Genomic DNA, 26,500 nt, shown 5'->3' with positions numbered 1-26,500 from the left:
GAGTAGGGGAACAACGGATGCTCTGGCCTGTTACCCGTTACTACTGCAGGGCTGTCAGCACAATCTCTTTAACACTGTCCAATACTGTAGCCTCAGCCGTGCACAATCATGCTGCTTAATCTGTGATGATGTTTCACATAAACCTCAGAGCTCCACTGCTGAAGTTAGAGAGGCCAAGGGATGAAAAACACAGCATTCTGAAAGGTATTTGTTGGGTGGATTTAAAAGGAGCAGGTTGTGTGTGATTCCCTTGTTGAATATAGGAAAACAACATGTGCTCTAAACAGTAGTTTAGAAGTCAAACACTCATCAAATATTCAACAAGTGAATGTGTGTTGTGATGATTCTTTACTTGATGAGTTGTTTGGTTTTCCGTCATCCACATTCTGGTTAATCTATCTATCTATCTATCTATCTATCTATCTATCTATCTATCTATCTATCTATCTATCTATCTATCTATCTATCTATCTATCTATCTATCTATCTATGAACAGTCTGAAAAATCCCCTGACCTTCCCTGGAATTCTCCAGGCTGAAAACAGTAACGTTGGAAGTGGAGAGTGAGATTTAGGGCCGTCTCTGTCTGAACATGTCCTGAGGTGTTCTACTGTGCACACTGATAAACCCCCCACTGTTAATTATTTACTGTGGTAATTGCCTTTGAAGAGTGGAGCCAGCCGCTGCCAACATATGGCAGAGACCTCCCTCACCTCCCTATAAAACTGTAATATTACGAATGGCAGAGACCTCCCTCACCTCCCTATAAAACTGTAATATTACGAATGGCAGAGACCTCCCTCACCTCCCTATAAAACTGTAATATTACGAATGGCAGAGACCTCCCTCACCTCCCTATAAAACTGTAATATTACGAATGGCAGAGACCTCCCTCACCTCCCTATAAAACTGTAATACTGTAATATTACGAATGGCAGAGACCTTCCTCACCTCCCTATAAAACTGTAATACTATAATATTACGAATGGCAGAGACCTTCCTCACCTCCCTATAAAACTGTAATACTATAATATTACGAATGGCAGAGACCTCCCTCACCTCCCTATAAAACTGTAATATTACGAATGGCAGAGACCTCCCTCACCTGCCTATAAAACTGTAATATTACGAATGGCAGAGACCTCCCTCACCTCCCTATAAAACTGTAATATTATGAATGGCAGAGACCTCCCTCACCTCCCTATAAAACTGTAATATTACGAATGGCAGAGACCTCCCTCACCTCCCTATAAAACTATAATATTACGAAGGGCAGAGACCTCCCTCACCTCCCTATAAAACTGTAATATTACGAACAGCAAAGACCTCCCTCACCTCCCTATAAAACTGTAATACTGTAATATTACGAACAGCAAAGACCTCCCTCACCTCCCTATAAAACTGTAATATTACGAATGGCAGAGACCTCCCTCACCTCCCTATAAAACTGTAATACTGTAATATTACGAAGGGCAGAGACCTCCCTCACCTCCCTATAAAACTGTAATATTACGAACGGCAGAGACCTCCCTCACCTCCCTATAAAACTATAATATTACGAATGGCAGAGACCTTCCTCACCTCCCTATAAAACTGTAATATTACGAATGGCAGAGACCTCCCTCACCTCCCTATAAAACTGTAATACTGTAATATTACGAATGGCAAAGGTACAAAACCAACAGGGCAAACTCATCTCTCCCTCTGAAATCTAAACCAACAAGGCAAACTCTCATCTCTCTCTTTCCCTCTATGAATCTAAACCAACAAGGCAACTATCTCTCATCTCACTCTCTTTCCCTCTGATGAATCTAAACCAACAAGGCAAACTCTCCCTCATCTCTCTCTGATGAATCTAAACCAACAAGGCAAACTCTCTCTCATCTCTCCCTCTGATGAATCTAAACCAACAAGGCAAACTATCTCATCTCTCTCCCTCTAAAACTGAATATTAAACCAACAAGGCAAACGGCATCTCATCTCACTCTGCCCCTCTGCTGAATCTAAACCAACAAGGCAAACCTCCCTCATCTCCCTATAAAACTGCTGAATCTAAACCAACAAGGCAAACTATCTCATCTCTCTCTCCCTCTGATGAATCTAAACCAACAAGGCAAACCTCCCTCATCCTCCCTATCCCTCTGCTGAATCTAAACCAACCAGGCAAACTCCCTCATCCCTATAAAACTCTCTCTTTCCCTCTGAAATCTAAACCAACAAGGCAAACTATCTCTCATCTCTCTCTTTCCCTCTGATGAATCTGCTTCCTGTCTTCAACTCTGTGCTCGCTCCCTCAGTCTTCCTCTTGTGCTATTTTACTCACTATTCTACACTGTCCCCACCCTTCTCTGTGCCCACAGGAAATGATGCCCATCACTTGATTTATTCACAGCACAAAGTGGAGGGTCAGCGCAACACTCATTAACATTCATGCTTCTTGTCTGGCCCATGCTGTCCAATGTAAACCAAGCAGCCATCTGCCCACCCCTATAATGATACAGTAATGATGCTAGCAGATGTACTGTATGTCAGAGCACAGCCCACCTCCGCAACCCTCTCGTAAACAGGGTCACATGGGTCACCCTCACCCCCTATGCATCTTGGGTAGTCATGGATCAAGGGTGAGGGGTGACCCCGGTGTGAGTTTCGGAGGAGAAGTAGGTGCCTCTCTTCCCAGATGTTTGGAAAACTGTCTGTGATGCAGAGAACGTCTTGGACCAGCGTCTCAGAATGGCATTTCTCTCTGTGCTGATCGGAGCATTCGTTTGTTCGTTCTCCCAGTTCAAATGGAGGGAGCAGGCAGACTGTAGACTAGAAGAGTGTACTGGGAACGTGGAGGGTGTTTAACATTCACACCCAATGTTCTGCCCACCCCTGTGACTGCTCATTCAGTCCTTTAACATACACAGCTGCTATAGGGAGGGAACACTGGAGCAGCCTAGTTAGATGTGGCCTGTCCTTACAGAGGAGGATGAGGAGGCAGGGGGTAGCTGTACCTTAGCATCCAGTGCTTACAGAGGAGGAGGAGGAGGAGGAGGCCTAGTTAGAGGAGGAGGAGGAGGAGGGGAGGCAGGGGGTTAGCTGTACCTTAGTATCCAGAGCTTACAGAGGAGGAGGAGGAGGAGGAGGAGGGGGAGGCAGGGAGTTAGCTGTACCTTAGCATCCAGAGCATACAGAGGAGAAGGATGAGGGGGAGGCAGGGGGTTAGCTGTACCTTAGCATCCAGAGCTTACAGAGGAGGAGGCTAGCTGTACCTTAGCATCCAGAGCTTACAGAGGAGGAGGAGGAGGAGGCTAGCTGTACCTTAGCATCCAAAGCTTACAGAGGAGGAGGAGGGGGAGGCTATCTGTACCTTAGCATCCAGAGCATACAGAGGAGGAGGAGGAGGCTAGCTGTGCCTTAGCATCCAGAACTTACAGATGAGGAGGAGGAGGAGGCTAGCTGTACCTTAGCATCCAAAGCTTACAGAGGAGGAGGAGGGGGAGGCTATCTATACCTTAGCATCCAGAGCATACAGAGGAGGATGAGGAGGAGGCTAGCTGTACCTTAGCATCCAGAGCTTACAGAGGAGGAGGAGGAGGAGGCAGGGGGTTAGCTGTACCTTAGCATTCAGAGCTTACAGAGGAGGAGGAGGGGGTGGCAGGGGGTTAGCTGTACCTCAGCATCCAGAGCTTACAGAGGAGGAGGAGGAGGCTAGCTGTACCTTAGCATCCAGAGCTTACAGAGGAGGAGGAGGAGGCTAGCTGTACCTTAGCATCCAGAGCTTACCGATGAGGGGGAGGCAGGGGGTTAGCTGTACCTTAGCATCCAGAGCTTACAGAGGAGGAGGGGGTGGCAGGGGGTTAGCTGTACCTTAACATCCAGAGCTTACAGAGGAGGAAGAGGAGGAGGGGGAGGCAGGGGGTTAGCTGTACCTTAGCATCCAGAGCATACAGAGGAGGAGGAGGAGGCTAGCTGTACCTTAGCATCCAGAGCTTACAGATGAGGAGGAGGAGGCTAGCTGTACCTTAGCATCCAGAGCATACAGAGGAGGAGGAGGAGGAGGAGGCTAGCTGTACCTTAGCATCCAGAGCATACAGAGGAGGAGGAGGAGGCTAGCTGTACCTTAGCATCCAGAGCTTACAGAGGAGGAGGAGGAGGCTAGCTGTACCTTAGCATCCAGAGCTTACAGATGAGGAGGAGGAGGAGGCTAGGTCTACCTTAGCATCCAGAGCTTACAGTACAGTGACTCAATCATTTTTTAAAAAATGCATTGTTGTAGAGGGCAACAGTCACGAACATGGCTGAGCAACAGTCACAAACATCCAATTACTCAAAGGGCTTGAGAACGTCACTCGTCCTTGTTATTCTATACAAGTCCTTCCAGTACCTCAGTCCTTCTTCTGAAGAGACCCATGCTACTCACTGCTATAAATACCCAGACAGAAGTGTGTCATGCAGGCTATATGAAACCCACAGGGGTGTCTAGGGAGTAGTATGAAGTTGGCACGTAGACTCTGATCTCAGGTCAGTTTTGTATTTCAATCCCAATAAAGGTAACGGGGGGTAACCTGATTCTAGATCTGTTTCTGGGGACACATGATGTGGATCATGAGGATAGAGGGCATCGAGGAGGCACTAGGACACTTACGTTCAGCAATGACCAGCGGTGGGTAGAACAGGAAGTAGCCGACCATCTCGGCGGTCAGCTGACCCAGGAGGTTCGAGGCGGCGGTGCCGTTGAGAGGGGCGGTCCCGTTCCTCACCATGTAGACCAGAGACACAGCAGGAGAACCAACTGACTGAGAAACACCAAGCATCTAGAGGACAGGGAGATGGAGAGAGGGAGATGGAGAGAGGGAGATGGAGAGAGGGAAATGGAAAGAGGGAGATGGAGAGAGGGAGATGGAGAGAGGGAGATGGAGAGAGGGAGATGGAGAGAGGGAAATGGAGAGAGGGAGATGGAGAGAGAGGACATGTAGATGGAGAGAGGGAGATGGAGAGAGGAAGAGAGATAGAGAGATGGAGAGAGGAGATGGAGAGAGGGAGAGAGATAGAGAGATGGAGAGAGGGAGATGGAGAGAGGGAGATGGAGAGAGGGAGATGGAGAGAGGGAGAGAGATAGAGAGAGAGAGGGGAGGGGGAAATAGAGACAAAGTTGCACAACATAATTTCAATTTAGATCAATCTACTTTAATGTTTAATAAGTTACAGAGGAGGTATAAAATGTATTGGCATAATTAGCATAACAAAAATATGCTTAAATCCATAAAGATATTACAACGGCTGTCAAGAGTGAAACTGACAAGCCATTCGCCACTGTGAAAGTGCTTATAACGTCAACTACACAAAACCTAAAAACTAAACCTTGACATACATACATAATATAGTGGACATGTTACCACGGCAGCTAGGAAGCTCATTAAAACAACACAAACACTGTCTCCCTAAACACATCAGTTCAGATCAGAGAACAGCTTCTATTTACAATGGCACATGAACAATGCACTTAGGAATGATAATTATGCTCCAATTATACACAGCTTGCATTTTGCTTTGCTAGTGCCAAACCTCTTCAACTGCAGAGCTGTGTCTGAAAACGGTAGGAGCAAAATGCTTTGAGATTTAATCCACACAAACTGTGCCACACATCAAAATGACCAATCGGACGACCCATATTTAGATTCTTTGCATTTGTTTGTACTGAAGTTTAATGTCACAACATCTCAAATAAGCCACAACAAGGCATCAACACAAGTCTGGTATAAATATGAACTGTCCCTTCAATTTGAAACAGTTAGAAGTCAAATCCCTACTTCCAAACCGTCCCGCCCTGATCTGTTTCACCTGTCCTTGGCTTGTCTCCACCCCCCTCCAGGTGTCGCCCATCTTCCCCATTATCCCCCGAGTAGTTAAACCTGTGTTTTCTGTCTGTATGTTGTCAGTTTGTCTTGGTTGTCAAAAGTCAACCAGCGTTTTTGTATCAACTCCTGCTTTTCCCCAGTCTCTCTTTTCTCGTCCTCCTGGTTTTGACCCTTGTCTGTCCTGACACTGAGCCCGCCTGCCTGACCACTCTGTCTGCCCCTGAGCCTGCCTGCCTGACCACTCTGTCTGCCCCTGAGCCTGCCTGCCTGACCACTCTGTCTGCCCCTGAGCCTGCCTGCCTGACAACTCTGTCTGCCCCTGAGCCTGCCTGCCTGACCACTGTCTGCCCCTGAGCCTGCCTGCCTGACCACTCTGTCTGCCCCTGAGCCTGCCTGCCTGACCACTCTGTCTGCCCCTGAGCCTGCCTGCCTGACCACTCTGTCTGCCCCTGAGCCTGCCTGCCGTCCTGTACCTTTGCCCTTATTGCTGTATAAACATTGTCACTTCAACAAGGTCTGCATCTGGGCCTTTATCCTGATACAAACAAGAAATAATCTGTGGTGGGAAGCTTTGATAAGAGTATCTAGAGATTTAGGCTATGTATTAGGATATGAAGTCACCACCTCCACAGGTCACAGGGTTACTGAGTGAGGAGGAGGCCATTGTACTATAATATCTCTACCTGGACAGAGAGTCTGGTGTGGACGTCCAGGACTTTGGCCTGGGCCTCAGAGAACACGTTCTCCAGCCTCTGTTCCATCATCTGCGAGAACCGACAGGAACGCGGGTCATCTCCTGGACCTACAAAGCGCAAAACTGGAGAGAGAACACCCATTGAGATCATAGAACATGAAGAACATCAGGGCAGAGTAACTGTAGATCGATACTCAACCCCATCAATATGAGCTGGTATATGAACACAGAGCAGACTAATGTCCTGCAGTCTCCTTAATAACATGTCTGGTATATGAACATCAGGGCAGAGTAACTGTAGATCGATACTCAACCCCATCAATATGAGCTGGTATATGAACACAGAGCAGACTAATGTCCTGCAGTCTCCTTAATAACATGTCTGGTATATGAACATCAGGGCAGAGTAACTGTAGATCGATACTCAACCCCATCAATATGAGCTGGTATATGAACACAGAGCAGACTAATGTCCTGCAGTCTCCTTAATAACATGTCTGGTATATGAACACAGAGCAGACTAATGTCCTGCAGTCTCCTTAATAACATGTCTGGTATATGAACACAGAGCAGACTAATGTCCTGCAGTCTCCTTAATAACATGTCTGGTATATGAACACAGAGCAGACTAATGTCCTGCAGTCTCCTTAATAACATGTCTGGTATATGAACACAGAGCAGACTAATGTCCTGCAGTCTCCTTAATAACATGTCTGGTATATGAACACAGAGCAGACTAATGTCCTGCAGTCTCCTTAATAACATGTCTGGTATATGAACACAGAGCAGACTAATGTCCTGCAGTCTCCTTAATAACATGTCTGGTATATGAACACAGAGCAGACTAATGTCCTGCAGTCTCCTTAATAACATGTCTGGTATATGAACACAGAGCAGACTAATGTCCTGCAGTCTCCTTAATAGCATGTCTGGTATATGAACACAGAGCAGACTAATGTCCTGCAGTCTCCTTAATAACATGTCTGGTATATGAACACAGAGCAGACTAATGTCCTGCAGTCTCCTTAATAACATGTCTGGTATATGAACACAGAGCAGACTAATGTCCTGCAGTCTCCTTAATAACATGTCTGGTATATGAACACAGAGCAGACTAATGTCCTGCAGTCTCCTTAATAACATGTCTGGTATATGAACACAGAGCAGACTAATGTCCTGCAGTCTCCTTAATAACATGTCTGGTATATGAACACAGAGCAGACTAATGTCCTGCAGTCTCCTTAATAGCATGTCTGGTATATGAACACAGAGCAGACTAATGTCCTGCAGTCTCCTTAATAACATGTCTGGTATATGAACACAGAGCAGACTAATGTCCTGCAGTCTCCTTAATAACATGTCTGGTATATGAACACAGAGCAGACTAATGTCCTGCAGTCTCCTTAATAACATGTCTGGTATATGAACACAGAGCAGACTAATGTCCTGCAGTCTCCTTAATAACATGTCTGGTATATGAACACAGAGCAGACTAATGTCCTGCAGTCTCCTTAATAACATGTCTGGTATATGAACACAGAGCAGACTAATGTCCTGCAGTCTCCTTAATAACATGTCTGGTATATGAACACAGAGCAGACTAATGTCCTGCAGTCTCCTTAATAACATGTCTGGTATATGAACACAGAGCAGACTAATGTCCTGCAGTCTCCTTAATAACATGTCTGGTATATGAACACAGAGCAGACTAATGTCCTGCAGTCTCCTTAATAACATGTCTGGTATATGAACACAGAGCAGACTAATGTCCTGCAGTCTCCTTAATAGCATGTCTGGTATATGAACACAGAGCAGACTAATGTCCTGCAGTCTCCTTAATAACATGTCTGGTATATGAACACAGAGCAGACTAATGTCCTGCAGTCTCCTTAATAACATGTCTGGTATATGAACACAGAGCAGACTAATGTCCTGCAGTCTCCTTAATAGCATGTCTGGTATATGAACACAGAGCAGACTAATGTCCTGCAGTCTCCTTAATAACATGTCTGGTATATGAACACAGAGCAGACTAATGTCCTGCAGCCTCCTTAATAACATGTCTGGTATATGAACACAGTGAAGACTAATGTCCTGCAGCCTCCTTAATAACATGTCTGGTATATGAACACAGAGCAGACTAATGTCCTGCAGTCTCCTTAATAACATGTCTGGTATATGAACACAGAGCAGACTAATGTCCTGCAGTCTCCTTAATAACATGTCTGGTATATGAACACAGTGAAGACTAATGTCCTGCAGTCTCCTTAATAACATGTCTGGTATATGAACACAGAGCAGACTAATGTCCTGCAGTCTCCTTAATAACATGTCTGGTATATGAACACAGTGCAGACTAATGTCCTGCAGTCTCCTTAATAACATGGCTGGTATATGAACACAGAGCAGACTAATGTCCTGCAGTCTCCTTAATAACATGTCTGGTATATGAACACAGTGCAGACTAATGTCCTGCAGTCTCCTTAATAACATGTCTGGTATATGAACACAGTGCAGACTAATGTCCTGCAGTCTCCTTAATAACATGTCTGGTATATGAACACAGAGCAGACTAATGTCCTGCAGTCTCCTTAATAGCATGTCTGGTATATGAACACAGTGCAGACTAATGTCCTGCAGTCTCCTTAATAACATGTCTGGTATATGAACACAGTGCAGACTAATGTCCTGCAGTCTCCTTAATAACATGTCTGGTATATGAACACAGTGCAGACTAATGTCCTGCAGTCTCCTTAATAACATGTCTGGTATATGAACACAGTGCAGACTAATGTCCTGCAGTCTCCTTAATAACATGTCTGGTATATGAACACAGAGCAGACTAATGTCCTGCAGTCTCCTTAATAACATGTCTGGTATATGAACACAGTGCAGACTAATGTCCTGCAGTCTCCTTAATAACATGTCTGGTATATGAACACAGTGCAGACTAATGTCCTGCAGTCTCCTTAATAACATGTCTGGTATATGAACACAGTGCAGACTAATGTCCTGCAGTCTCCTTAATAACATGTCTGGTATATGAACACAGTGCAGACTAATGTCCTGCAGTCTCCTTAATAACATGTCTGGTATATGAACACAGTGCACACTAATGTCCTGCAGTTTCCTTAATAACATGTCTGGTATATGAACACAGGGCAGACTAATATCCTGCAGTCTCCTTAATAACATGTCTGGTATATGAACACAGTGCAGACTAATGTCCTGCAGCCTCCTTAATAACATGTCTGGTATATGAACACAGTGCAGACTAATGTCCTGCAGTCTCCTTAATAACATGTCTGGTATATGAACACAGTGCAGACTAGTGTCCTGCAGTCTCCTTAATAACATGTCTGGTATATGAACACAGTGCAGACTAATGTCCTGCAGTCTCCTTAATAACATGTCTGGTATATGAACACAGAGCAGACTAATGTCCTGCAGTCTCCTTAATAACATGTCTGGTATATGAACACAGAGCAGACTAATGTCCTGCAGCCTCCTTAATAACATGTCTGGTATATGAACACAGAGCAGACTAATGTCCTGCAGTCTCCTTAATAACATGTCTGGTAAATGAACACAGTGCAGACTAATGTCCTGCAGTCTCCTTAATAACATGTCTGGTAAATGAACACAGTGCAGACTAATGTCCTGCAGTCTCCTTAATAACATGTCTGGTAAATGAACACAGTGCAGACTAATGTCCTGCAGTCTCTTTAATAACATGTCTGGTAAATGAACACAGTGCAGACTAATGTCCTGCAGCCTCCTTAATAACATGTCTGGTATATGAACACAGGGCAGACTAATATCCTGCAGTCTCCTTAATAACATGTCTGGTATATGAACACAGTGCAGACTAATGTCCTGCAGCCTCCTTAATAACATGTCTGGTATATGAACACAGTGCAGACTAATGTCCTGCAGTCTCCTTAATAACATGTCTGGTATATGAACACAGTGCAGACTAATGTCCTGCAGTCTCCTTAATAACATGTCTGGTATATGAACACAGAGCAGACTAATGTCCTGCAGTCTCCTTAATAACATATCTGGTATATGAACACAGAGCAGACTAATGTCCTGCAGTCTCCTTAATAACATGTCTGGTATATGAACACAGAGCAGACTAATGTCCTGCAGTCTCCTTAATAACATGTCTGGTATATGAACACAGGGCAGACTAATATCCTGCAGTCTCCTTAATAACATGATCTTAAACATATTCCTCCACTCTAAACCATCAGACCTGTTTTGAGCTGGAGGCTGATAGCTGGGCTGGATTTCCATGGTGCGGCTGTGTTGGGCAGCGCCGTTACCATGGGGACAAACTGTCGCACGTCACCCATCAGCCTATCCCGGCCGTAGGAGTGAAGTGCCTCGACCACCACAGAGGGCGGGTACACCATGTCTGCTCCAATTACGTGGTAGCCCACCGTCACGTTGGGAGAGCCAAACACAGTCTCCACCTGAGAGAGTGAAATAGGGATCTGTTATCAGGATCAGTAAGCATGATCGATCATCTAATCAACTGGCTGGTTGTAGGGTTGTAGGAGTGGATGTTTTGACTGCTTGTGAAACAGAAGGATAGTGAGAGAGGGAGAACAAGAGAGTCTCATAGAAAGAGAGAAGATGGGAATGGGAACATGGGAACGGGAGACGGAATGAGAAAGGCAAGCGAAAACAGAGGACAGAGAGTTGTACATTACACAGAGGACAGAGAGTTGTACATTACACAGAGGACAGAGTGTTGTACATTACACAGAGGACAGAGAGTTGTACATTACACAGAGGACAGAGAGTTGTACATTACACAGAGGACAGAGAGTTGTACATTTCACAGAGGACAGAGAGTTGTACATTACACAGAGGACAGAGAGAGAGAGAGAGAGAGATAGATAGAGAGGTAGGGGGGGGTAGAGAGAGAGAGAGAGAGAGGGTAGAGAGAGAGAGAGAGAGAGGTAGAGAGGGGGGGTAGAGAGAGAGAGAGGTAGAGAGTTTGTGTGAGAGAAGTGAAACAGATCAAATCCCTCATCCTTTGATGACAGACAGTACCACACTGAGAGCCCATACAGTCTTGATATTACCATGAGTCGACAGTATTCCCCTCACAATCAAGCCTTGTTATGAACGGACCCATTCACCATCACTACACCAGCCCAGCCGTTATTCAAAGACTGGGTTTCAGCAAAAGTCGCTGAGTGGTAACGTACCCTCCTAAGTCTATCTGGCCGATGTGAAAGACCATCAATGGATTATCTTGAAGTACTTCAGTCAGTTCAGCATTTTACTCTTTTCACCTCAATGAAAATCTTTCATTTAATGGCCAGAAGCTTTCACTTTGTTACAATAGCTTTCCTCTGGTCTTGCCAACTGAAAGTCATTTAATCTGCTGCTCCTCGTCGTTCTTTCCGGCCTTCCCCCTCTAGAGCATTCCTAGTAACCATCTCTGCTCTGTAATTAAAAACAAACAAAACATTTTCCCCTGGGACTGACCACTGGATGACTGTAAAATGAATATTTACTCATATTTAGATTAGTGACAACCCAGCTAGCACATTTGGTTCCTTGGAAGTTGTGGGAACATACATGTTTGCCAGTTCTGGAAACATACATTTAAGGTTGCAGGGAGGTTCTCAGAACATTCTACTATGGTTCCCTGAAAGTTTTCCTGGGAGGTTTTATCAACATTCTGAGGACAGAAATGATAGTTTATTTGAAGGTAAGTAACTGTTTAGAACTGTAAGCATCGATAGGAGACATGGAAATGCATTTGCTCAGGCATTAATCATGCAAGCACATTTATTTTTATGGCACCGCATCAGTGAGATTTGAACCTATGATCTTCTGTTCTCTTAGTATGGAATTAGTCCACTTCAACACCTTAGAATGGAGCTATGATGCTATGTTTTTTACTCATGCAAAGCAGTTCATTTCAGTCTATTTAAACAGACCCCATTTCAAAGGAAACAAGCACTAAGATCAGGTGTGGCCAATTAGTGTGCACAGCCAACACACTTAACAAGAGAGGATAGAATGAGAACAGAATGTATAGGTTTTAAAATAACATTCTTTAAACGTTAATGATTTCTTTTCGTTTTTTTATGGAAAATTTTCTTAATGTTGTGAGGAACATGACTTTAAATAGAACCACGAGGAAACCTGCAGAAAATGTTATGCTGAAGTACTGAAATTCCCCCAGAAGAACAATGTTTCTTAACATTCTCTGCCCATTCTGAGAACATTACTTGAAATAGAACCATGAGGAAACGTTATGCTGAAGTACTGAAATTCCCACCTCAGAAACATAATGGTTCTCAAAATGTTGTGTGCTAGCTGGGTATCCTGCACCATTCCCAGCGCATTGTGGGAAGGTTGTATGCAAAATTACCATAGGACAACCACGCTCTCACCAACTTTAAGAAACATATGGTTCTCAGAACGTTATGTGCTAGCTGGAAAGTGCTACGGTGCGAGAGAGACAGAGAAAGAGAGGGAATGAGGTAGAGAAAGAGAGAGAAAAAGAGATGGAGAAAGAACAGAGGAGAGAGAGAGAGAGAGCCTGGAATTCCTGACGGGCCAACCCCAGGCGGTGAGGGTAGCAACATCACCTCCGCCACACTGACCCTCAAAACGGGGTCCCACAGGGGTGTGTGCTTAGTCACCTCCTGTACTCCCTGTTCACCCACAACTGCGTGGCCATGCACGACTCAATCATCAAGTTTGCTCACGACACCGACGGTAGTAGGCCTGATCACCGGCGATGATAAGAAAGCCTACAGGGAGGAGGTCAGCGACCTGGCAGTAGGTGCCGGGACAACAACCTCTCCCTCAACATCAGTCAGACCAAGGAGCTGATGGTGGACTACAGGAAACAGGGGTGTGAGGACGCCCCCGTCCACATCAACGGGGCTGCAGTAAAGTGGGTCTAAAGTTCCTCGGTGTCCAAATCCCTAAGGACCTAAATGGTTCATTCACGGCCAGGTCACTAACCCCCTCCCTGTAGGCACAGCCGTGAAGAAAGCACAACAGCACCTCTTCCCCCTCAGGAAAAATAAAAGGTTTGGCATGGGCCCTCAAATCCTCAAAAAGTTCTACAACTGCACCAACTGTTCTGCCTGCGGCTATGGAACCCTGACCTGTTCACCGGACGTGCTACCTGTCCCAGACCTGCTGTTTTCAACTCTCTATAGACAGCAGGAGCGGTAGATATACTATGCAGGAGCGGTAGATATACTATGAATGACCGGCTATGTAAAGCCAACTGACATTTACTCCTGAGGTGCTGACCTGTTGCACTCTCTACAACCACTTATTATTATTTGACCCTGCTGGTCATCTATGAACATTTGAACATCTTAACTATGTTCTGTTAGAATTTCCACCCGGCACAGCCGGAAGAAGACTGGCCACCCCTCATAGCCTGGTTCCTCTCTAGGTTTCTTCTTAGGTTCTGGCCTTTCTAGGGAGTTTTTCCTAGCCTAACCTCTACAGTCATGACACAATGATACATTTTCACAAAGTGTACTGCTTCAGTGTCTTTAGATATTTTTGTCAGATGTTACTATCGAATACTGAAGTATAATTACAAGGATTTCACAAGTGTCAAAGGCTTTTATTGACAATTACATGAAGTTGATGCAAAGAGTCAATATTTGCAGTGTTGACCCTTCTTTTTCTTTTCCACCCTGGCATGCTGTCAATTAACTTCTGGGCCACATCCTGACTGATGGCAGCCCATTCTTGCATAATCAATGCTTGGAGTTTGTCAGAATTTGTGGGGTTTTGTTTTGTCCACCCGCCTCTTGAGGATTGACCACAAGTTCTTAATGGGATTAAGGTCTGGGGAGTTTCCTGGCCATGGACCCAAAATATCAATGTTTTGTTCCCCGAGCCACTTAGTTATCACTTTTGCCTTATGGCAAGGTGCTCCATCATGCTGGAAAAGGCTATGTTCATCACCAAACTGTTCCTGGATGGTTGGAAGAAGTTGCTCTCGGAGGATGTGTTAGTACCATTCTTTATTAATGGCTATGTTCTTGGGCAAAATTGTGAGTGAGCCCACTCCCTTGGCTGAGAACAACCCCACACATGAATGGTCTCAGGATGCTCCCCTTGTCTTCTCCGGACAAGCTTTTTCCTGATGCCCCAAACAATCGGAAAGGGGATTCATAAGAGAAAATGACTTTACCCCAGTCTTCTGCAGTCCAATCCCTGTACCTTTTGCAGAATATCAGTCTGTCCCTGATGTTTTTCCTGGAGAGAAGTGGCTTCTTTGCTGCCCTTCTTGACACCAGGCCAGGCCATCCTCCAAAAGTCTTCGCCTCACTGTGCGTGCAGATGCACTCACACCTGCCTGCTGCCTGTTATGCAGGTGAATGAGGACCCAAAAGCGACTTGGCGAAAACAGAGTCTTTAATCCAGAAAAGGAAATATGCAATACTCCTAGACAAATCGGAGCGGTAAATAAAGCATAAAAAACAATTCCACTCGTAATGACGAGAACAGACTGGAGACTCGATCATAAACTGTAGGTTGCCTCGGGAAGGCACTTGACCGTAGCAGACTCAGACACCTGCTCACCACGCAGCATCTGAGGGAAACACGACACAACAGGGCGATACAAAGACACAGCACGGTGAACAATATACAAGGATCCGACAGGACAGAAACGGAAAACAAGGGGAGAAATAGGGACTCTAATCAGGGGAAAAGATAGGGAACAGGTGTGGGAAGACTAAATGATTGATTAGGGGAATAGGAACAGCTGGGAGCAGGAACGGAACGATAGAGAGAAGAGAGAGAGAGAGGGAGAGAGAAAAAAGGGGAACGAACCTAAAAAGACCAGCAGGGGGGAAAACGAACAGAAGGGAAAGCATAATGACAAGACAATATAAGATAAAACATGACAGTACCCCCCCACTCACCGAGCGCCTCCTGGCGCTCTCGAGGAGGAACACTGGCGGCAACGGAGGAAATCATAGATCACAAACGGTCCAGCACGTCCCGAAAAGAACCCAACTCCTCTCCTCAGGACCGTAACGGAAAACGATAAAAAGGGAAACTAGGGTACTACTCTAAAAAAAAAAAAACAGAGACACGGGTAGAGAACTGAAAGCTTTAGAGCAAACAGGACCAAACAGGCCAGGAGAGTAACAACTAGGGACAGACTGAGACACAGCAAGGGCAGGAACAAGAACAGGAGAGATGCGGTGGCAGGGAACAGACTGGGACCCAGCAAGACCAGGAGCAGAAGCAGAAAAAAAATTACCAGATTTATTCTGCGCGCAGTCCGAACACGCAGCCACGAAACGGCGCGTGTCACGCTCCTGAGTAGGCCACCAAAAGCGCTGGCGAATAGAAGCAAGAGTACCTCGAACGCCGGGATGGCCAGCTAACTTGGCAGAGTGAGCCCACTGAAGAACAGCCAGACGAGTAGAAACAGGAACGAAAAGAAGGTTACTAGGACAAGTGCGCGGCGACGCAGTGTGCGTGAGTGCTTGCTTAACCTGTCTCTCAATTCCCCAGACAGTCAACCCGACAACACGCCCAACAGGAAGGATCCCCTCGGGAACAGTAGAAGCCACAGAAGAACTAAAGAGACGGGATAAAGCATGAGGCTTGGTGTTCTTAGTACCCGGGCAATAAGAAATAACGAACTCGAAACGAGCGAAAAACAACGCCCAACGAGCATGACGCGCATTCAGTCGTTTGGCAGAACGGATGTACTCAAGGTTCCTTTGGTCAGTCCAAACGACAAAAGGAACGGTCGCCCCTCCAACCACTGTCGCCATTTGCCTAGGGCTAAACGGATGGCGAGCAGTTCACGGTTAGCCACATCATAGTTACGTTCCGACGGTGACAGGCGATGAGAAAAATACGCGCAAGGGTGGACCCCATCGTCAGTATCGGAGCGCTGGGACAGAATGGCTCCCACGCCCACCCCCGACGCGTCAACCTCGACAATAAACTGTTTAGTGACGTCAGGTGCAACAAGGATAGGAGCGGATGCAAAACGCTTCTTGAGGAGATCAGAACAACAATCATACGACCGGTGAGGAGGAAGAGAGTTGGTTCTGGACCGACTGAAGACCGTGCGCAGACCATGATATTCCTCCGGCACTCCTGTCAAATCACCAGGCTCCTCCTGTGAAGAGGGAGCAGAACAAACAGGAGAAATTGCAGACATTAAACACTTCACATGACAAGAAACGTTCCAGGAAAGGATAGAATTACTAGACCAATCAAAAGAAGGATTATGACACACAAGCCAGGGATGACCCAAAACAACAGGTGTAAAAGGTGAACAAAAAATCAAAAAAGAAATGGTCTCACTATGGTTACCAGATACAGTGAGGGTTAAAGGTAGTGTTTCACATAATATACTGGGGAGAGGACTACCATCCAAGGCAAACATGACCGTGGGCTCCCCTAACTGTCTGAGAGGAATGTCATGTTCCCGAGCCCAGGCTTCGTCCATAAAACAGCCCTCCGCCCCAGAGTCTATTAATGCACTACAGGAAGCTGCCGATCCGGTCCAGCGTAGATGGACCGGTAAGGTAGTACAGGTACTTGACGGAGAGGACCGTCTAGTAGCGCTTATCAGTCGCCCTCCGCTTACTGATGAGCTCTGGCCTTTAACTGGACATGAAATGACAAAATGACCAGCGGAACCGCAATAGAGACAGAGGCGGTTGGTGATTCTCCGTTCCCTCTCCTTAGTCGAAATGCGAATACCCCCAGCTGCATGGGCTCAACACCTGAGTCAGTGGGGAAAGATGGTAGTGTCGGAGAGAGGGGAGACACAGTTAACGCGAGCTCTCTTCTATGAGCTCGGTGACGAAGATCTACCCGTCGTTCAATGCGAATAGCGAGTTCAATCAAAGAATCCACGCTGGATGGAACCTCCCGAGAGAGAATCTCATCCTTAACCTTACGTGGAGTCCCTCCAGAAAACGAGCGAGCAACGCCTGCTCGTTCCAGTTACTGGAGGCAGCAAGAGTGCGAAACTCTATAGAGTAATCCGTTATGGATCGATTACCTTGACATAGGGAAGACAGGGACCAGGAAGCTTCTTTCCCAAAAACTGAGCGATCAAAACCCTTATCATCTCCTCTTTAAAGTTCAGATAATTGTTAGTACACTCAGCGCTTGCCTCCCAGATAGCTGTGCCCCACTGCCGAGCCCGACCAGTAAGGAGTGATATGACGTAGGCAATCCGAGCTCTCTCTGAGTATGTGTTGGGTTGGAGAGAGAACACTATATCACACTGGGTGAGAAAGGAGCGGCACTCAGTGGGCTGCCCAGAATAACATGGTGGGTTATTAACCCTAGGTTCCGGAGGCTCGGAAGACCCGGAAGTAGCTGGTGGCACGAGACGAAGACTCTGATACTGTCCTGAGAGGTCGGAGACCTGAGCGGCCAGGGTCTCAACGGCATGCCGAGCAGCAGACAATTCCTGCTCGTGTCTGCCGAGCATCGCTCCTGGAACTCGAGAGTAGAGTAGAGAGAATCCATAGTCGCTGGGTCCATTCTTGGTCGGATCCTTCTGTTATGCAGGTGAATGAGGACCCAAAAGCGACTTGGCGAAAACAGAGTCTTTAATCCAGAAAAGGAAATATGCAATACTCCTAGACAAATCGGAGCGGTAAATAAAGCATAAAAAACAATTCCACTCGTAATGACGAGAACAGACTGGAGACTCGATCATAAACTGTAGGTTGCCTCGGGAAGGCACTTGACCGTAGCAGACTCAGACACCTGCTCACCACGCAGCATCTGAGGGAAACACGACACGACAGGGCGATACAAAGACACAGCACGGTGAACAATATACAAGGATCCGACAGGACAGAAACGGAAAACAAGGGGAGAAATAGGGACTCTAATCAGGGGAAAAGATAGGGAACAGGTGTGGGAAGACTAAATGATTGATTAGGGGGAATAGGAACAGCTGGGAGCAGGAACGGAACGATAGAGAGAAGAGAGAGAGAGAGGGAGAGAGAAAAAAGGGGAACGAACCTAAAAAGACCAGCAGGGGGGAAAACGAACAGAAGGGAAAGCATAATGACAAGACAATATAAGACAAAACATGACACTGCCATTCCTGAGCAAGCTCTATACTGGTAGTGCCCTGATCCTGCAGCTGAATCAACTTTAGGAGACGGTCCTGGCGCTTGCTGAACTTTCTTGGGCGCCCTGAAGCCTTCTTCACAACAATTGAATCGCTCTCCTTGAAGTTCTTGATGATACGATAAATGGCCGATTTAGGTGCAATCACACTGGCAGCAATATCCTTGTCTGTGAAGCCCTTTTTGTGCAAAGCAATGATGACGGCCCGTGTTTCGCATGGTTGACAGAGGAAGAACAATGATTCCAAGCACCACCCTCCTTTGGAAGCTTCCAGTCTGTTATTCGAACTCAATCAGCATATGACAGAGTGATCTCCAGCATTGTCCTCGTCAACACTCACACCTGTGTTAACGAGAGAATCACTGACATGATGTCACCTGGTCCTTTTGTGGCAGGGCTGAAATGCAGTGGAAATGTTTTTGGGGGATTCAGTTCACTTGTATGGCAAAGAGGGACTTTGCAATTTATTGCAATTCATCTGATCACTCATAACATTCTGGAGTATATGCAAATTGCCATCATACAAACTGAGGCAGCAGACTTTGGAAAAATTTATATTTGTGTCATTCTCAAAACTTTTGGCCACGACTGTATAAAAGGCGGTGTGAAAGGAAGGCCCGGAAAATCGGTAGACTCCAGCCACCCAAGCCACAGACTGTTCTCTCCGCACAGCAAGCGGTACCGGTGCATCAAGTCTGACACCAAGAGGCTCCTGAACAGCTTCTATCCCCAAGCCATAAGGGTTGTTAAATAGCTAAAAGAGTGGCTACATGGACTATCTGAGTGGACCCTTGGACTTGACTTGTATTTTTCCCCCGTTTCTATGCACAATCACAGGACTGATACTCGAAAACACACATACAATCATCATTACGCTGCTGCTACTCTGTCATAAACTCAGCAAATAAAGAAACGTCCTCTCACTGTCAACTGTGTTTATTTCAGAAAATCTAACATGTAAATATTTGTATGAACATAACCAGATTCAACAACTGAAGCATAAACTGAATAAGTTCCACAGACATGTGACAGAAATGGAATAATGTGTCCTTGAACAAAGGGGGGGTCAAAATCAAAAGTAACAGTATCAGTATCTGGTGTGGCCACCAGCTGCATTAGGTACTGCATTGCATCTCCTCCTCATGGACTGCACCAGATTTGCCAGTTATTGCTGTGAGATGTTACCCCACTCTTCCACCAAGGTACCTGCAAGTTCCCGGACATTTCTGGGGGGAATGGCCCTAGCCCTCACCCTCCGATCTAACAGGTCGCCGAAGTGCTCAATGGGATTGAGATCTGGGGTCTTTGCTCGACATGGCAGAACACTGACATTGCTGTCCTGCAGGAAATCATGCACAGAATGAGCAGTATGGCTGGGGGCATTGTCATGCTGGAGAGTCATGTCAGCATGAGCCTGCAGGAAGGGTACCACATGAGAGAGGAGGATATCTTCCCTGTAATGCACAGCGTTGAGATTACCTGCAATGACAACAAGCTCAGTCCAATGATGCTGTGACACACTGCACCAGACCATGATGGACCCTCCACCTCCAAATCGATCCCACTCCAGAGTACAGGCCTCGGTGTAACGATCATTCCTTCGACATTAAACACAAATTCGACCATCACCCCTGGTGAGACAAAACTGCAACTCGTCGGTGAAAAGCACTTTTTGCCAGTCCTGTCTGGTCCAGTGACAATGGGTTTGTGCCCATTGTTGCCGGTGATGTCTGGTGAGGACCTGCCTTTCAACAGGACTACAAGCCCTCAGTCCAGCCTCTCTCAGCTTATTGAGGACAGTCTGAGCACTGATGGAGGGATTGTGTGTTCCTGGTGTAACTTGGGCAGTTCTTGTTGCCATCCTATTCCTGTCCCGCAGGTGTGATGTTCGGATGTACCAATCCTGTGTTGTTACACGTGGTCTGCCACTGCGAGGATGATCAGCTGTCCGTTCTGTCTGCCTGTAGCGCTGTCTTAGGCGCCACACAGTACGGACATTGCAATTTATTGCCCTGGCCACATCTGCAGTCCTCATGCCTCCTTGCAGCATGCCTAAGGCACATTCACGCAGATTAGCAGGGACCCTGGGCATCTTTCTTTTGGTGTTTTTCAGAGTCAGTAGAAAGGCCTCTTTAGTGTCCTAAGTTTTCATAACTGTGACCTTAATTGCCTACCTTCTGTAGGCTGTTAGTGTCTTAACGATCATTCCATAGGTGCATGTTTGTGAATTGTATATGGTTCATTAAACCCTTTACAATGAAAATCTGTGAAGTTATTTGAATTTTTACTAATTATCTTTGAAAGACAGGGTCCTGAAAAAAGGACGTTTCTTTTTTTGCTGAGTTTATATGCTAATGCCTAGTCACTTACCCCTCCCTGTAAACTATCAACAGTGTCTCAGATACTATTCACATTCATAGACTTTTTACACATTTTGTTGTGTTGCAGCCTGAATTTGAAATGGATTGAATTTAGAATTTGTGTCACTGGGCTGCACGCAATACCCCATAATGTCAAAGTGGAATTCTGTTTTTTAGAAAAATAAGTTCAGGAGTAAAAATGTGCTTATCATGTCACATAATAAGTCACTCTGTGTGCAGAAATAGTGTTTTAACACGATTTTGAATGACAACCTCCTCTCTATATCCCACACATATAATTATCTGTAAGGGCCCTCAGTTGAGCCGTGAATTTCAAACACAGATTCAACCACAAAGACCAGGGATGTTTTCCAATGCCTCGCAAAGAAGGGCCCCTATTGGTACACGTTGGATGGTGTATCAATACACCCAGTTACTACAAAGATACAGGCGTCCTTCTTAACTCAGTTGCCAGAGAGTAAGGAAACCACTCTGGGATTTCACCATGAGGCCAATGGGGACTTTAAAACAGTTAGAGTTTAATGGCTGTGATAGTTTTCTCCTGAGTATGGATCAACACCGTTGTAGTTATTCCACAACACTAACCTAAATAACAGAGTGAAAAGAAGGAAGCCTGTACAGAATACAAATATTCCATAAGATGCAACTTGTTTGTAACAATGCACTAAAGTAATACCAAACAAATTTAGCAAAGAAATTAACTTCATGTCCTGAATATAAAGTGTTATGTTTGGGGCAAATCCAACCAAACACATCACTGAGTATTACTCTTCATATTTTTAAGCATAGTGGTGGCTGCATCATGTTATGGGTATGCTTGTCAAGGGCAAGGACTAGGGAGTTTTTTAGGACAAAAATAAATGTAATAGAGCTAAGCACAGACAAGATCCTAGAGTAAAACCTGGTTCAATCTGCTTTCCAACAGACACTAGGAGACAAATTCACCTTTCAGCAGGACAATAACCTAAAATGCAAGGACAAAAATACCCTGGAGTTGCTTACCACGACAACATTGAATGTTCCTGAGTGGCCTAGTTACAGTTTGGACTTAAAGCGGCATGGACATCTATGGCAAGACATGAAAATGGCTATCTAGCAATGATCAACAACTAAGTTGACAGAGCATGAAGAATTTTAAAAAGTGCTAAAATTGCACAATGCAGGTGTGCAAAAGCTCTTAGAGACGCACCCAGAAAGACTCACAGCTGTAATCACTGCCAAAGGTGATTCTAATATGTATTGACTAAGGGGTGTGAAAACCTATGATGTATTTCTGTATTTCATTTTCAATACATTTGCAAAAATGTCTAAAAACATGTCTTTACTTTGTCATTATGCAGTATTGTGTGTAGATGGGTGAATTTTTTCAATCTATTTTGAATGCAGGCTGTAACAAAACTAAATGTGGAATAAGTTAAGGGGTTTGAATACTTTCTGAAGGCACTGTAGCTCTCTCACTCCAGTATCCCTGCACATTGTAAATATGGTACTGGAACTGACCCTGTATATACAGTGGGGCAAAAAAGTATTTAGTGAGCCACCAATTGTGCAAGTTCTCCCACTTAAAAAGATGAGAGAGGCCTGTAATTTTCATCATAGGTACACTTCAACTGTAACAGACAAAATGAGAAAGTAAATCCAATGAATTTATTTGCAAATGATGGTGGAAAATAAGTATTTGGTCAATAACAAAAGTTTCTCAATACTTTGTTATATACCCTTTGTTTGGCAATGACAGAGGTCAAACGTTTTCTGTAAATCTTCACAAGGTTTTCACACACTGTTGCTGGTATTTTGGCCCATTCCTCTATGCAGATCTCCTCTAGAGCAGTGATGTTTTGGAGCTGTTGCTGGGCAACACAGACTTTCAACTCCCTCCAAAGATGTTCTATGGGGTTGAGATCTGGAGACTGGCTAGGCCACTCCAGGACCTTGAAATGCTTCTTACGAAGCCACTCCTTCATTGCCCGGGTGGTGTGTTTGGGATCATTGTCATGCTGAAAGACCCAGCCACGTTTCATCTTCAATGCCCTTGCTGATGGAAGGAGATTTTCACCCCAAATCACACGATACATGGCCCCATTCATTCTTTCCTTTACACGGATCAGTCGTCCTGGTCCCTTTGCAGAAAAACAGCCCCAAAGCATGATCTTTCCACCCCCATGCTTCACAGTAGGTATGGTGTTCTTTGGATGCAACTCAGCATTCTTTGTCCTCCAAACACGACGAGTTGAGTTTTTACCAAAAATTTATATTTTGGTTTCCATATGACATTCTCCCAATCTTCTTCTGGATCATCCAAATGCTCTCTAGCAAACTTCAGACGGGCCTGGACATGCACTGGCTTAAGCAGGGGGACACGTCTGGCACTGCAGGATTTGAGTCCCTGGCGGCGTAGTGTGTTACTGATGGTAGGCTTTGTTACTTTGGTCCCAGCTCTCTGCAGGTCATTCACTAGGTCCCCCCGTGTGGTTCTGGGATTTTTGCTCACCGTTCTTGTTATCATTTTGACCCCACGGGGTGAGATCTTGCGTGGACCCCCAGATCGAGGGAGATTATCAGTGGTCTTGTATGTCTTCCATTTCCTAATAATTGCTCCCACAGTTGATTTCTTCAAACCAAGCTGCTTTGGAGTGTGACTGTTTGAGGTTGTGACAGGTGTCTTTTCTACTGATAACAAGTTCAAACAGGTGCCATTGATACGGGTAACGAGTGGAGGACAGAGGAGCCTCTTAAAGAAGAAGTTACAGGTCTGTGAGAGCCAGAAATCTTGCTTGTTTGTAGGTGACCAAATACTTATTTACCACCATAATTTGAAAATAAATACATTTAAAATCCTATAATGTTATTTTCTGGATTTTCTTTCTCATTTTGTCTGTCATAGTTGAAGTGTACCTATGATGAAAATTACAGGCCTCTCTCATCTTTTTAAGTGGGAGAACTTGCAAAATTGGTGGCTGACTAAATACTTCTTTGCCCCACGGTAGCGCCATACTTTCTCCTGTTCTTCTTATTTCTTATTTATTGTCTGTGATTGTTGGAGCTTATGTTAGTTTAGTGCTACAGTACATTGATTGATTTATCACCGTATCGTTGGGTTTGGAAGAAAGGCATTTCACTACACTTGTGCAAGTGACATTAAACTTCAAACTTGAGAGAGACAGAGAGAGACAGAGAGACAGGGAGAGAGAAACATGAGACCTGCAGTACCACATGCCTATGACTCCTGAAGGTTCCTATGACCTTCACACTGGTATCAGTCCCACTTCATTCAGGGAAATAATATTATACACAGTCCCACTGCACATGAAAACACACACATACACAAACACAAGCACACTCATCAGAAGGTACTCAGACCCAGTGGAGTCTGTGTGGAGACAAACACTCTGTCTGTTACACAGGGATCACATTGCTGCTCCATTCATCTCCAGGCCATATTAGAAATGCATGTTGCTTTTTAGTACCAAATTCATTTCCAGACATTGAAAGGGATAATTTCTCATGGATGTGCATTTACATAAAAAATGCAAAACACACACACACACACACACACACACACACACCCCACACACACACACACACACACACACACACACACACACACACACACACACACACACACACACACACACACAGTGTCTCAGTAGTCTCTCGTATCATAACCAAGAGGTCCTCCTGATCCAAAGCCACATTGAGTGGCGGTATTACAGGCTTATTGGGAAGGAGAATGATTCTGGCAAGAAGAGCGGTGACTGTTTAATCCGCAGACAGGCGGTTATTGTGTTGTATAGATGTGTCCATATCATCACTGAAAAGAAATAGTGAGCTTTTCAAACCCAGGGGCTGAACGGCTGTATTGAACCTAAACCTGGTAGCAATGTGTTTTGGGGGAAAATATTGCTCCTTTTGCAGACAGTTTGGAATGACATGGTTCTGCATTAAATAAAGACAACACTCAACATCACGCAGCTGAATATCATATCCTATGATCATGATGTCAATCAAAACAGAGGAGGAGAGAGGAGAGTTATGTTGTTAGACTTCTCCAGGTAACTTGGTAACCAGTGGTGACTGAACAGGGCCCTTGGTTCAATCAGAGGAGAGTTCTGTGTTGTTAGACTTCTCCAGGTAACTTGGTAACCAGTGGTGACTGAACAGGGCCCTTAGTTCAATCAGAAGAGAGTACTGTGTTGTTAGACTTCTCCAGGTAACTTGGTAACCAGTGGTGACTGAACAGGGCCCTTGGTTCAATCAGAAGAGAGTACTGTGTTGTTAGACTTCTCCAGGTAACTTGGTAACCAGTGGTGACTGAACAGGGCCCTTGGTTCAATCAGAAGAGAGTACTGTGTTGTTAGACTTCTCCAGGTAACCAGTGGTGACTGAACAGGGCCCTTGGTTCAATCCTGTGTTGTTAGACTGGTGACTGAACAGGGCCCTTGGTTCAATCGGAAGAGAGTACTGTGTTGTTAGACTTCTCCAGGTAACTTGGTAACCAGTGGTGACTGAACAGGGCCCTTGGTTTCTCACCTGGGGTCACACAGTTTGCTGTCTTATCTGGTTTTCATCTTGGTGCAGTCCCTAGGATGTGACATCACGACCCCATACCTTCAGGGACATATTCTGTCAGCCTAATTTCTAAATGAATCCTCATCGATCCTCACAGTTAACCTACATGAGGATCCCTGTATGGTCCTTCCTTATTCATGGAGATCTGCTTCTCTAGGTAACATGCTGTTATTTTAGCTGCTATATCCTCAGATGTGTGAGGTGGGCGTTTTTCCCAGTCTTTAAGGTGTTTTGCCTTAGTCACTGAGTACAGGTTTCGGCCAAGTACATTTTTTCGCACACAAACAACGACTACATCTCCTCTGCCCAGACCCGCGTCCTCTATCTTAACACACATCCCCTAACGTAGCAGGCGTAAGAGAAACACCTGGAACTAGATCCCCTATATTCTGGTCTGTTCAACCAATCCAGTAAATGTGGAGGAGGAGTTATGTCGCCCTGCGGTCACCTTGTTATGTCCAAAAGCAGAAGTCAGTTCACAGGCTCTCTTTTTTCATTTCCTCTGAAAACCAGAACATCCAGTTGTTGAGGACTCAGCAGAGGCTACACCACACATGAAAGACAGCGAGAGAGAGAGAGTGATATAGAGAGACAGAGAGAGAGAGATATAGGGAGACAGAGACAAAGACAGCGAGAGAGATAGAGAGATAGTGATATAGAGAGACAGAGACAAAGACAGAGAGAGAGAGATAGATACATACAGAGAAAGAGAGAGTAAGTGTGAGTCCTACTGACCTGAGCCTGGGCAGTGGTGTCATTCAGAGCTCTACTCAGAGCCTGGGTCAGCCCTCTACGCAGGTTCTGTCTCTGGATGCTGTCCAGGCGGTTCCTTCTCACATGGATGGTCAGAACTGTAGAGACAAAAATATGAG

The 26,500-nt window shown here is 45.4% G+C and overlaps 1 pseudogene; it reads right to left on the bottom strand.

Annotated features, from left to right (window-relative positions):
• The window catches only part of LOC124019619, a 153,137-nt pseudogene extending 126,657 nt beyond the window's left edge, over positions 1-26,480 (bottom strand).
• Positions 26,481-26,500: the final 20 nt, after the last annotated feature.

Source organism: Oncorhynchus gorbuscha, unplaced genomic scaffold, assembly GCF_021184085.1.
Source record: "Oncorhynchus gorbuscha isolate QuinsamMale2020 ecotype Even-year unplaced genomic scaffold, OgorEven_v1.0 Un_scaffold_643, whole genome shotgun sequence".
Taxonomy (NCBI): Eukaryota; Metazoa; Chordata; class Actinopteri; order Salmoniformes; family Salmonidae; genus Oncorhynchus; species Oncorhynchus gorbuscha.
The sequence above is the reverse complement of the archived record's forward strand: the minus strand, read 5'-3'. Positions and strand labels throughout refer to the sequence as shown.